The sequence below is a fragment of the Schistocerca cancellata genome, chromosome 3, assembly GCF_023864275.1.
Source record: "Schistocerca cancellata isolate TAMUIC-IGC-003103 chromosome 3, iqSchCanc2.1, whole genome shotgun sequence".
Lineage (NCBI taxonomy): Eukaryota > Metazoa > Arthropoda > Insecta > Orthoptera > Acrididae > Schistocerca > Schistocerca cancellata.
In genome coordinates, this window is record NC_064628.1 from 438,250,412 (window position 1) to 438,263,566 (window position 13,155).

Sequence of the window (13,155 nt, forward strand, 5' to 3'; positions counted from 1 at the left end):
AATTGTCATGTAAGCACTTTTTTTACCTACTATATGGACGATTTTAAGAGCAACAAGATTTGTATACTTGATATCACGGCAGTTTTATTTCAAGGTGTGTGTACAATGACACTGCGTTGTTCGTGGAATTTTACTTGTTTCTGTGACCACATTAACTCCTTACATTCTATACACTTTATAGACCACATGTATGATAACCTTTGTAAACGACGTTTTGTCTTGTTTAGTGTTTTAAATGTGTGCCTGATTGAGCTTCTGAAACATTTCGTATATGTTACGTTGTAATGAGAAGTATATGTCTACGACACTGGTGATGAATACACTCAGAAGTTGCAGTTGTGGTGATATAATATCTTTCACTTGTCTTTGAGAGTACTGCCAGGACAAAACTTTGTTCTTTGTTTTAAACAGCTTATTTAATACTTCACTCTATCTACCATTCAATATTGTCACAACGATTTTGTAATCTACGTACCCAGGAAACAGTAATCCTGGAAACGAAATTAAAAACTCTGTGATATAAGGTCGCATCTCTCTTCGTGATTAGGATTCAGTTTTGCTAGATCGCATGATATTGTGTGGGTGTGATACAGTCTGCTGGAATCGGAATGTTCGATTTCTCACTAGAAGGAGATGGGTTTGAGGGGCCTGTACTGTTAAAAGCAGGCAACCATACCTGTAGACATGGGAGCGGGCGCCTCCTTGGTAGCAAACAGTTTGCAGAATTTTATGGTGTCGGTCCCGGCCGCTAATCCGTTTGTCGGGTGCGGAGCCGCCTGTTGTCCTAGCTTTCCCTTGAGGATGCTCGAGCGTGAAATTCTCCTTACGGTTAGCACATCAGAGTGGAGTTGCCTGCCGACACCTGCCTACCATGAGAAAAGTCATTGTTCCTTCCAAAACGCCTCCGTCACCAAGCACGGTGCAGTCGTTGCTAGCCATCGCAGAAAGACCTTTCGAAACCTTTGTCAACCCCAAGCGTTTTTCTGAGGTTATGTGGAAAACTACGGTTGCTTTCCGCTGCCTTTACATAAAAAGGTACATAATCGTAATATTAGTAGAAACGAAGGATTCCCCTCCAGCTGGATAGTGGGTGCTGGGGACACTTTGGGAAGAACGATCTTGGAGTTCTGAACGATTTGTTTCGTGGTTCCTATCTGGTGCCGACTGACGTCTATTGGCTGTCTCTGGAGAATCTAAGTTTCGCTCAACCAGTAACTCATTCCATATTCTGAACACCTCGTACTAATGTGGCACCGCATCTCGAATGCTAAATTATCTAAGTTTTAATCTTTGTCTAACCTACTTCAATTTTTCGAGCTACCCAGATGTGGGAGTCTCATTCACTTCACATTTTTCACTTTTACATTTAAAAGTGAGTCCCTCAAAGATTAGTCACTTCATTTTATTTTAGAATAGTTTTCTGAGCATGATTTTGTTTTAATAATCGTTAATTGTACACTGAGTAAGACAACATAAAATTTTGTCAACCTCAGCCTGCGTTACATTTTGAGACTCCCAATGTCCGACAACCCGCTTATAAAAACGCAACGCTTAAATCATAAATATAGCCTGCTCCATTCCTAGGGACTTGTTTCATTATGATGGGTTTCCGTTGTGTGTGCAGTGGCCATGCACTAGTTTTAAATAGATTTTTAAGGAGCAGCAGGGATGTTAACGTGGGACACATTTTGTTATCAGGTTAGCTGGGCACTATCTTTTAGGCTTATCGCAACGTCTTCCAAGTCGTTATTTTGTGACAATTTTGTTGATTTGCAGCTTGTGTCTCAGTTAGTGAAACGCACACGCAACATGTTTCCAACTGTTTGTTGTATTATAATAGTTTTACACTACAGAAATTTGCAAACACTCAGAGGAAGAATTCTCCAAAAATTGGCTGGAACCACGAGACATTCAAATGTAAGTTTTTAATATAGAGGGAAACATGTTCCAAATGCACGAAAAGTGAAATATAATTGATGCTGTATGAATCTGGTTGATACAAAATGAAGTTCACTAGAAGATAAATTTACTGACAAAAAATTTACAATAAAGAAGTACACACTATAAAATAATCTTTGAAACGGTAAGTTGTAAGATGGTAACTAAAAACAACCAATTTTCGAATGTGTGCTCAATGGCTATCAAGTCTTCGAACTATGCGCTAGTGTAACGTTTAAATTGACGATATCCAGAGATTTATGCTCTGACATTTTCATTTATTCGGAGAGATGCATATGGGGCCTGAAGATGGTATAATGAAATGCTAAAACTAATAGGCTTCAAAATAAAATAACATCTTAAGTTACACGGCTGTTGGTGAATTTCATTGACATAGGCAACTGATTAGTCAGCGGATGTCCCCAGTCAATGATCCACCAATAGAGATTAAAAACAACGACGGTCGCCGCATATTGGAGGGCTAAAATGACTATATCAAACAATTCAAGCACTACGCATTTCGTACAAAATTCTTCATCCCCTTACGGCGTCGCTCGTTCCATCAGTTGACTACGCTTATCAACTGCATCGATGGCTTAAGAGCCTATGATAAGTGCCTCTCACGGTGAACCCAAAAAGTATTTACGGTTTCAAAGAGCTGCAGTACGAGCGGCGTTTGCAGGTCAAAAACAAAAATTATTCTTAGTGGGTGCACAAACGGCTTAAGGTCCATGATAACTGGCGAATCTAAGGCAAAGGAATTTTGCCTATAATCAATGGCAAAGGAATTTTACCTATAATTTTCATTACCGAACATCTTTTCTCGGCTATAAGATTAGCTTACCGGCAACACCTACCAAACTTAAATCGACAGAATTACACTTCAAAGAACTTTAATAGCATTTACGACAAATCCTGAGGTAACAGAATAAACAGTGGGTGACCATGTAACAGCTTTACAACTGGTGAAGGTGCATCAGGATTTACTGAAACTAGTAATTATTTTGGAGACTCAACCTTAAATACAGGTTAAACTTTTCTTATAGCCCGCGTTTAGACGGTGTAGCTTGGACTTACTTAGATTTGGAAAGTGTAAGTTGCGTCCAATTGTCTACAACTAACATACAGAACACCCAAGAAATTCATGAGCTTAATTTCCGAGGTTACAGGAAAATATATAGCGACAATAGCTGATCAAGTGCCGGCCGGAGTGGCCTCGACCATGGATGTGTGTGATGTCCTTAGGTTAGTCAGGTTTAAGTAGTTCTAAATCTAGGGGACTGATGACCTCAGTAGTTAAGCCCCATAGTGCTCAGAGCCATTTGAACCATTTGAATAGCTGATCAAATATTCAGACGAAATCAACTAATTCAAGCGGGGAGCAATGATAAATACATAAATGAGAAGATAATTATCACACAGGTGGCTAGATCGCTAAATAACAAATGAAAAGCAATGCGGACTTGACGTAATCAGCTAGCCAGCTGTCTTAACAAAACAGACACCTTTTCCAAAGGTGACTGCAAAATCATTTGGTGGACCTCTCCAGATCGACCTAAGCATACCATATGGTCTCTGATAAATACTACATTAAATAATGGCTAATCTCTCCTGTAATATACATATAGGGCGAATTAAACACTATTTTAGTTAAATATATAACAAATACACAACATAAGTTTGACAGTTACTGCAAGCGTTAAATAGTATTCCAACAGAAAACATAAGGTCAAAGAGTAAAACGGATTGTGTAAGCTCTAAGCGCTAATCACTAGTCTAATGAAATACCAAAACCGTGAATTAAAGGTCGGAAAACATTGCATTAACACGAATTTAATAACATACAAGTCGCAAGATAATATGCCACGCAGGTAGTTTACAGTTAACCTTAAGAGATAGTACCTTGAACACCACTTTAATCAAATACAGTATACTTTGGAGAAGTCTGGCAAGCTTGACATGAAAGACTCAGGACAAGTAATCTATAGAATATTACGTATGTGGTGCACACAAGCCAGACATGCTGCTGAGTAAAATGACGTGTAGACAAAATCAGAAATGTATAATACGTTCGAAACAAATCGCGAATACGTGTCCAGAAAATCGGCTAGAAACAAGCAAGTATCGAAACACAAATGAACCCCTTTGCCTCAGAACTGCAGACCGGAGGAACGACACAAATATCAAATAAGTCCCAAAGAAACCGGGATGCAGTGAGTCACACACAGTTTGAGATCAAAATTACTGCCGAGTACAAAAGGCCTCACCATATAGTCCACAATATGGGCATGCAACCCTTCCCCGAGGAGCCTTGCTTCCTTTAACATCGAACAGCTGACACTTAAACTCCGACCAGCGTGTTGGTACCAAGAGCATTACACCGGGTTGGCCACTGCAACTACATTTGGAGCTCGCAGACCTCCAACTGCCCACCGCTGTCTGCCGGTCACTTACCGTAGCTAGCCGAGCACGGACTTACAACCGCTAGCGCCGCTGCTTACGTCAGCGCTCTTGCGGTTAGGTCCCTCCAGGTCTCCCAGCTCTGGATTCGAGATGAACACACGGCAGATATAATCGATATTACAGCACCAAATATGTTGCGCATGCACGGCACAATAATATAATATGAAGGTTTGCCCAAAGTATTCCGAATGAGCATAAAAATTCGGAAATGCACAAATGATGAGGGACTTATAAATAGTGATTAGTGGCTATTGACTGATTGACTACTGACTGATGTAAAGCGACTAGTAATCGGTGACTTGAGACTTATAGTCTTATAATTCTTTTTTTCGTTGTTCTTATCTTTTTGTCCCACAGGCTTCATTGCCCTTGTTCCAGCACTTCCTTCATAATCCTAATATTGATTTCATCATTATTTATAGCCTGTTTATTTAAAAATACCCCAAGATATTTTACCTTTTCCACGCCTATCATAATTATTTCTCCATCTATCGGCAAATTATTTATTTATTTTTTCCGTTCCAGTTGCCAAGTACTCACACTTCTTTATTTTCATCTTAAGGGGGTACTGGAGAAATTTCAACCCAATTGTAATAAAACCACTGGGGGCTGAAATTTTGTTTCATAACATATGTTGGAACGCTGAATTTAGTGGGCAAATCCAACTTGCTAAACAATTATTTTTTCATACTTTTGTATTGAGTTTTGAAAAAACTTGTTGTTGGTTATCACGGAATATAATCACATAAAACTGGAGCCAAAATTGTTTAAAATTGATGGATGGGTAGCATTTTTATTTTGGCCATTGCGATGTTTTTTCAAAAAAATTAATAGTTACTTTTCTACCGCTAGACAGATGTTGTCAGAGTGGAAATATAACTGAAACATTAATCTTATTAGAATACGTCTGTACCTAAATCTTTAACCGTATATGTATCTGCCCCTAATTTATATGTACATCGAAAATCAAAGTAAATAAATAAGCGTAAGTAGTATTTGCAATTTCCAGACATACATATTTACTTTTGCGGGAGACTCAGTTGTGAACTAGAAAGTAAATATTTATAAGAGATTTTGGTCCAGGATAGGTGGTGGTGGGGTGTGAAGTTCTTAGGGCGAGAAGGTGACCGACACTCGAACACAGTCCAGTTACTTTACATTAGTGATACCACGACACGTATGTACTCTCTAGCGTTCAACGCCCGTGCAATCTACCAACTCCAACGCGACACGCAAGCCCCTCGATTGGTGACAGCACGACGGCTGGCGGCCGGAAAAGATCCACTTTTATTCCACGTGGCCAGCTATATCCGTAGCTGACGACCCACCTGTGCGGTCGCAGCGGAGACAGGAATGTGCTTTCGGCGTTGGAAGGTGAATGTTCGCATGCACTGCTACATCGCCCTCGTACACATTGTATGCTATGATGAAATACCGGTAAGAAACAGTATCAAACACGCCTAGACGTAAAAGACAATCCGTAAATTGTAATTAGATACTGAAGAAAAATGGAAAAATGTGAAATGCGAAAAGACGAAAATGCCAGCGACAGTAGTGCAAGTGTCAATAAAAACATATTGTTTGAGAACAACATAAGTGCACAAGTGAAATTTGTCAGTATTTCTAGGAATAGCGTTGAAAACACAATGTTGCTAGTTTGATTATTACGTCTCGACGACCGTTCTGTTTCCTTAAATTAATTATTTATTTTCAATTAAATAATTCATGCAAATTTTTGAACGTTTTACTTACGTTGTAATTTTGCGCCGGCCGGGGTGGCCGAGCGGTTCTAGGCGCTACAGTCTGGAACGCGCGACCGCTACGGTCGCAGGTTCGAATCCTGCCTCGGGCATGGATGCGTGTGATATCCTTAGGTTAGTTAAGTTTAAGTAGTTCTACGTTCTAGGGGACTAATGGCCTCCGATGTTAAGTCCCATAGTGCTCAGAGCTATTTTTGAAAAAAAAAAAAAAGGTGAAGGAAAGAATGTAAGTACCGTATATTACATTTGATTTTTCGCTGTTATCATTATTATCAAGAGCGAAATGCGCTGATAGCGTTTACACTACCTTGAATTTTGTGCTAGATCCAACGTGCTGGGTGTTCTGAATTGAATGGAAATGAATCTTCTAAATCACATATTTATAAGTCGAGACGATGTTTCAACCAAAATAAAATAAATAAAGACAGAGTTCCTTTTGATGTAAATGCGGGTTTGTGTATGACATTTATATATGCAGGAAGAGAATATTCGAGCTTTCAATAGTTCACGATGATTAAGAATATGCTATCTTTCTCTTGTGATACTTTTCAAGAAGATGGTAGTCATGTCGAAATTGCTGTTGATGACTCTACAGAAGTCCCTTTTCATGAATACCGGGTAGTAGTATGAAATACTTATAAAATGTCAAAACTGGATTGTGAGATTATTGAAAGTGACTCTGATGAAGATTCAAAATTGGATTTTGAGAAATGAGCTTAGTTATAATGATCTTGAGGGAAGTGCAAAACTGAATTCCGATAATAAGCCTACTGATAATGATCGTGAGGACAATTTGCAAGTGGGTTTTGAGTGCGAGATTAGTGATGATGAAATTGGCAAAAATGATCTAATATTGCAAAAGTTTACGTGGCAAAATGGATTTAGACATGAGTTACGGTTGTTCATGGCCAAGTAGAAGTTTTCGAACAAAAATTTGTTTTGGCAGCATTATTGATTTAACCACAGGATACATTGTCGATGAAACAAAGCTTTGTCAAACTCGCTTGACTACAGCAACTCAGCGTTTCATTTTTGGTTGGAAGGGCACCCCAATGACCGGTCCATGAATCATTCGGGATTTTCTGGTGCGATGGAGCCTACGACTGCTGAAAATATGCGGAAACGACGAGAAAGTTATGGATGTCGATATAACAAAATGCTTTCAGATGGTGATTCAGAAGCTTTCATTCATGCCTCCTCAATAAATATTTACAGACATAATCATGAAATCAAAAGGAAGAATGTGTGGATCATGTTGCAGAAAGGTGTTGTATATCAATATAACTATAGAAAATCTCTTGTATATACACAGATGTGTAAACATATCTACTTCAAATACAATTTCTTTTCAGTATTTTTGTCGCAAATTTCGGATAGGATACAAGTCATACATTTTTCAGGGTCTATGCAGTTATAACACAAATTGTGTAAGAAGAAATACTGCCTATTTGAATTGATTGATTGATGAATCATTACTAATATGACGTGCTAATGAGAGTTTACACAACATTGTATGGAATAAGTGTTCCAGAGAGACTTGTGTTTATGCAAATAGAAAAAGTAGCGGCTTCTATCAGTGTTTGTGAATATAATGTTCCCTCCCACACAATTATTTCAGAAATAGAGACAAAATTAGTACTGAAATATTGTTATCGAACAGAAAAAGCATCAGCAAAGAAGGACAAAGTAGCATTGCAGCAAGCAGAAGTGAAAAATTGAAAAAAAAAAAACGAAGTAGTTCGTCATAAAACTGATTTTTCTGAACACCAAAGAGAAGGATCTGTATTCGAACGTGATGGTGTAGGCTACGGTGACGAGTTGTTTTGAAATAACTACGTAATATTCACACATATACTGTGCGCAAGAGATGTAATACGTAAATTGAAAAATAAAGAATAAAATCTTCGAACATTTCAAGTCAACTTTCATTTATTTTTCCTTCATATTGGGCCAAACACTGTGTAATTCTATTTTACGCTAAATTCTTGCCGCATAGTATAAAAATAGAATTTTTTTTAATAATTTATCTGTACCTTTCTTATGCATATAGTGCTAAAATGTCAATGTGCTTCAGTCTCCTTGGAAACATTCAAAATGACCGAAAGAAGAAATGCCACTTTCTCGTCAATTTTAAACACTTTTGACTCGAAACAGTTTTACACGACTGTGCTTAACCTGACACACAATATTATTTAGCGCAACGCAATCTGACTTTCAAAAATCCCTACAAAAGAATGTCCCTGACTAACATTAATCTATACCTTTCACAAATAACTTACCTCACAAAAATCATTACTCGAACTACTGCAATACAGCGAGCGCCACTATTGCCAGCTAAATAAAGGATTCAAACTACAGAAGGCACTAACTACTGATAGGGATAGTTAGCAAATGAAAGATATTAATAGAGAACAAACAATGTATTTACCTTAATAGTGTTGAAAAAGCATAATATACATAGCAGTTCATAATATCCATTCTGTACTAAAAAATCCGCCATCTCATTTCCCACATCCACCACTGCTGACGGCTCACCTCCAACTGCCCAACGCTACGCGCTGTTCACATCCAGCTGCCCAACACTACAATGGCAGACAACAATGCAAACTAGCCACAGACTGCACACAGCACAGCCAGTGATTTTCATACAGAGCGCTACGTAACGTTGCCAATAAGAAAATATAAACAGCCTACTTACATAGCCCCCATTCTCCCCACAAAAAATTTTACAAATTGTTTTGTCCAGTGGCCAATAATGATTTGATAAAATTTTTCATAAATACAATAACAAAGAAATCAAATGCACACACTTATTGATACAATGTTGGTCAAAAGCTAAAATTATCTCACAGTCCATAAAGACAGTCCTGATCATTCATCACAGTAAAACTGCCGTTTCTTTTATCAAAGTCTGAGCAGTAAAAGACAATGCACACGGAAGTAGTGGATTTCCATGCAGTCTTGAAGAAGTAGTGTTGTCCTTCCAACGGAAAGACAGTGCTGACTCTTGACATGCTGACAGGTAATGGGCCACAACAGAGCAAACCCACAGCAGAGGCAGTCGAAGTTTTGAAGAATATTGGTAGGTAGGTCATCACAGAGTAGACCCACTGTAGTCCTGGTAGAGAGTATGGTATTGGTGGGTCATCAGAGGTGCAGACCCACTGTAGTCCTTGTAGAGATTGTGGTACTGGTGAGTCAGCAAAGGTGTAGACCCACTGTAGTCCTTGTAGAGATGGCCAGCAGCCATCTGTTGCGACTGTGCTTAATCTGACACACAATATTATTTAGCGCAACGCAATCTGACTTTCAAAAATCCCTACAAAAGAATGGCCCTGACTAATATTAAACTATACCTTTCACAAATAACTTACCTCACAAAAATCTTCATTACTCGAACTACTGCAATACAGCGAGCGCCACTATTGCCAGCTAAAAAAAAGATTCAAACTACAGAAGGCACTAACTACTGATAGGGATAGTTAGCAAATGAAAGATATTAATAGAGAACAAACAACGTATTTACCTTAATAGTGTTGAAAAAGCATAATATACATAGCAGTTCATAATATCCATTCTGTACTCAAAAATCCGCCATCTCATTTCCCACATCCACCACTGCTGGCGGCTCACCTCCAACTGCCTTACGCTACGCGCTGTTCACATCCAGCTGCCCAACACTACAATGGCTGACAACAATGCAAACTAGCCACAGACTGCACACAGCACAGCCAGTGACTTTCATACAGAGCGCTACGTAACGTTGCCAATAAGAAAATATAAACAGCCTACTTACAAAGTCTGCAGGATTGCTCCTAGATACAGCTTAAAGAGGGTCAGTGACAGCCCACATCCTTGATGCAGATCCTTCTTCACTTAGAATTCTTCTGTCCAGCTATATCTAATCCCTACTCACGTTGTGTTATTTTCAAATAATTTTGTAACAGCCTTGTGCAGTCTTTGATCTAACTCTAGCTCTTTCAGCTTTTCTCCCATTGTTTTGTTGAATACTTTGTCATATGCTTTCCCTAGGTCAGTCAATGCTACATGCGTTTCCAGTCCAAATTTTGTGCGTTTTTCGCATATTAATTTCACTGTGAAGATGTCCATTACCATCCCGCTTGCTCATCTTGCGGCCTGTGAGCTCTTCCTTCTCCACAAGATCTTTCAGTACCTTTTAGCACAGTCTTCCAACGAAAGGAACCACAGCCAATCCCCAATAATTATTTGGGTCATTATATGACCCTTCCTTACGCACCGGTCTTACGTAATGCGTTTTCCGTTCCGATGGAACATCTCCATTTAATACCCATTCAAAGAGCCCCCTTAGCATACCCAAAAATTTCGGTGGACCTGGCTATATTGATCCACATCCTCGTGTCTTCTAAATCTTGCATCTACTCACAGCCTGTTGAAGAACTCCTGTATCTAAACGCCATAACTCTTGCATCCTCAACTCACGTCTATTAGAAAATTCAAATCTATTTTCCTGGAAGAAATCCTTAAATACATTATCCATTGACCATGATTAATATTATTATAATGTCGCTAGTTGGCACTTAGATTGACTTGATTGTTCTCCATGCGTTAGCACTACGAGCACTATAAGTTATCCCCTCTACATATTCATAATTTTGTTTCTATGCCTTGTTTTCCCTTTTTAAGGCTTCTCTTTTTACTTCTCTATTTAGTGTCCTATATCCATCTCTACGTTGAACGTCATTTACATTCAAGAATATCAAATAAATTTCTTTTTTCCTTTCAATCAACTCTACTATTTCCACGTCCCACTAAACTGGTTTCATCTCATTTGATATTCTTCAAGGGCTTCTGTCGCTGCTTCATCTATGGCCTTCTTCATATGCTCGTAGTCCTCTACTGCTGTTCTATATGCAGTCTTCCATTTATTTGCCAGTCATTGGTATAAGTGCTTAGTACAGTCTTACATTAAACTGTGCAAGTTATGACTTATTATCTCAGGTTGGCCAGTATGTTGCGGCCTCTTCCATTTGCCACTGGTCCTGAAAGTACAGAGGATATAAATAGTACATTCCACCAGATAATGGTCACTCACACAATTCGCTCCTCTTTTAGCTGTGACATCCTGAATTCTTAAACTGGCCTTTTGCCTCAAGATTGGGTAATCAATAATCGATTTCAGCTCTCTTGTATGATAATACTAAGTTGATTTATGTATATCCTTGTGAGCAACGAATGTATTTTCTACTCCATGCTGCTTCAATAAATCCATCAACCTTGCCCAGTTCTCTTTCCTATCTATCTATCCTATCATACATCCCCACAAATCCCAACAGCCTTACTATTCCTTTCGTTCCCTTCTTCGCTATTAAAATCTTCTGCAAGTGTCAGTCCATGGCCACTTGGAACGGCTTATATATTCTCTGACAGCATCTGTTCAAAACGTTCTTTTACTTTCACCAACGAGTTTTCAGTAGGGGTACACTACTACCACTGTATTTGTGAGTCTAGCTCTCTGACTCAGCTTTCTCAACCCTTGGTTAGCTTGTACACGGAAAGACTAGTCAAAGCTACAGTTTCACTTTATTTTTCATTCGGTGACTAATTTCGGGCTGAGAACCATTTTTAAATCATTGTAACATAGTCAAAATTGGTATTTCCGAAAATGCAAAAACCATGTCACAAATGTGCAAACAGTTGCAGCGCATACAGATTAACTGCTTCTCACGAATTTAAATATTTCACCACCGTTAGTTTAAAATGATAGATACTCCTGCTCTTGCCATATTACCTTCGTCCATTCCAATAAAACAACGCGCGCACTTCAACAGATATTCACGGCCAGTAGCTTTTGTTTTTGTCTCGAAAAGTACAACTACATCAATTTTGTGCTGGCTTATATTCCTAAGAACTTGTTATTTATTACGGATGCCTGTTCATTCCAGATACGGAAATACAAAGTCCAATTTCCTTTCCGTTGCCGAATTACATCAGAATCATCGGATAACCGAGGCATATTGATGGCTATTTTAGCTGTCTGTCTTTTTGTATGGATGGGGAGCTGGCCCGTTGTATAACCCTCATACTACAGACCAGTATTTTCATCAGGAAAACTAGTTTCAGTACGCCTCCGATTTCTTTTATGAAGAAAATGGAAAAGGAATAACTAAGAATAGTGCAAGAGGTTCTAAACTACTTGGTTTACCCATTGACTCTGGCATGTACGGAGAGGAAAGGAAAGGGAATGACAGGTCTTTGCAGGACAAACTTCGTCTGGCTCCTCAGCCAGGGCCTGTTGGGCAAGCGTGACTGTACCAGCAGCTACGCTAACTCTGACTTAGACTCCAGCTTCATTGGAGTATGCATACCTCCCCGCCAGAAAAGACAATGGTTTGTTAAGGTCGTGGTACTCCTAGAGCCATTACTTCATTTACGTAGGGTAATTGTAGTGCTTTTATTGTTGCATAGTACTTAGATGCCTGACTTTAAAATTTCTGAAAAGATACTGGATCTAGGAGCTAACAGAAGCTTTGATGTGGTACTGTAATCCTGGAACAACTAATTACAGCAGCTACTGCACGTGGCTATATCTAGCATACCAAAACAGAGTGATAAACGAAACATTAGGGACGCTTATAGAGAAAATGGCTGGACCAATATGACTGACGGTTTTATCCTTGACCATGAGGTAGACGATTACTCATAACCTTTACTTTAAGTGGCGTCTCGTCCCAGCTTCCTGTGTGTTAATCCTTATCCTTCGTGGCAACATGTAATTCCGCAACCTCGTTCATCATACTGTAGTGTAATATCCCAGTGGGTACCTGCGAAATGAATCTCACATGTTTGGACGTTCTGTCGAACAGATGAAAGTTGTTGTACTCTGCCAAAATGCAGCAGTTTTACATCAGCAGTCCCAAATAATGCTATCGTAACTGTCGACGGCTATCTCCAGTTGCAGAGCGTGATTGACTTCTCACTGGATGGATTTTACTCTACACCGTTAATCGACAGA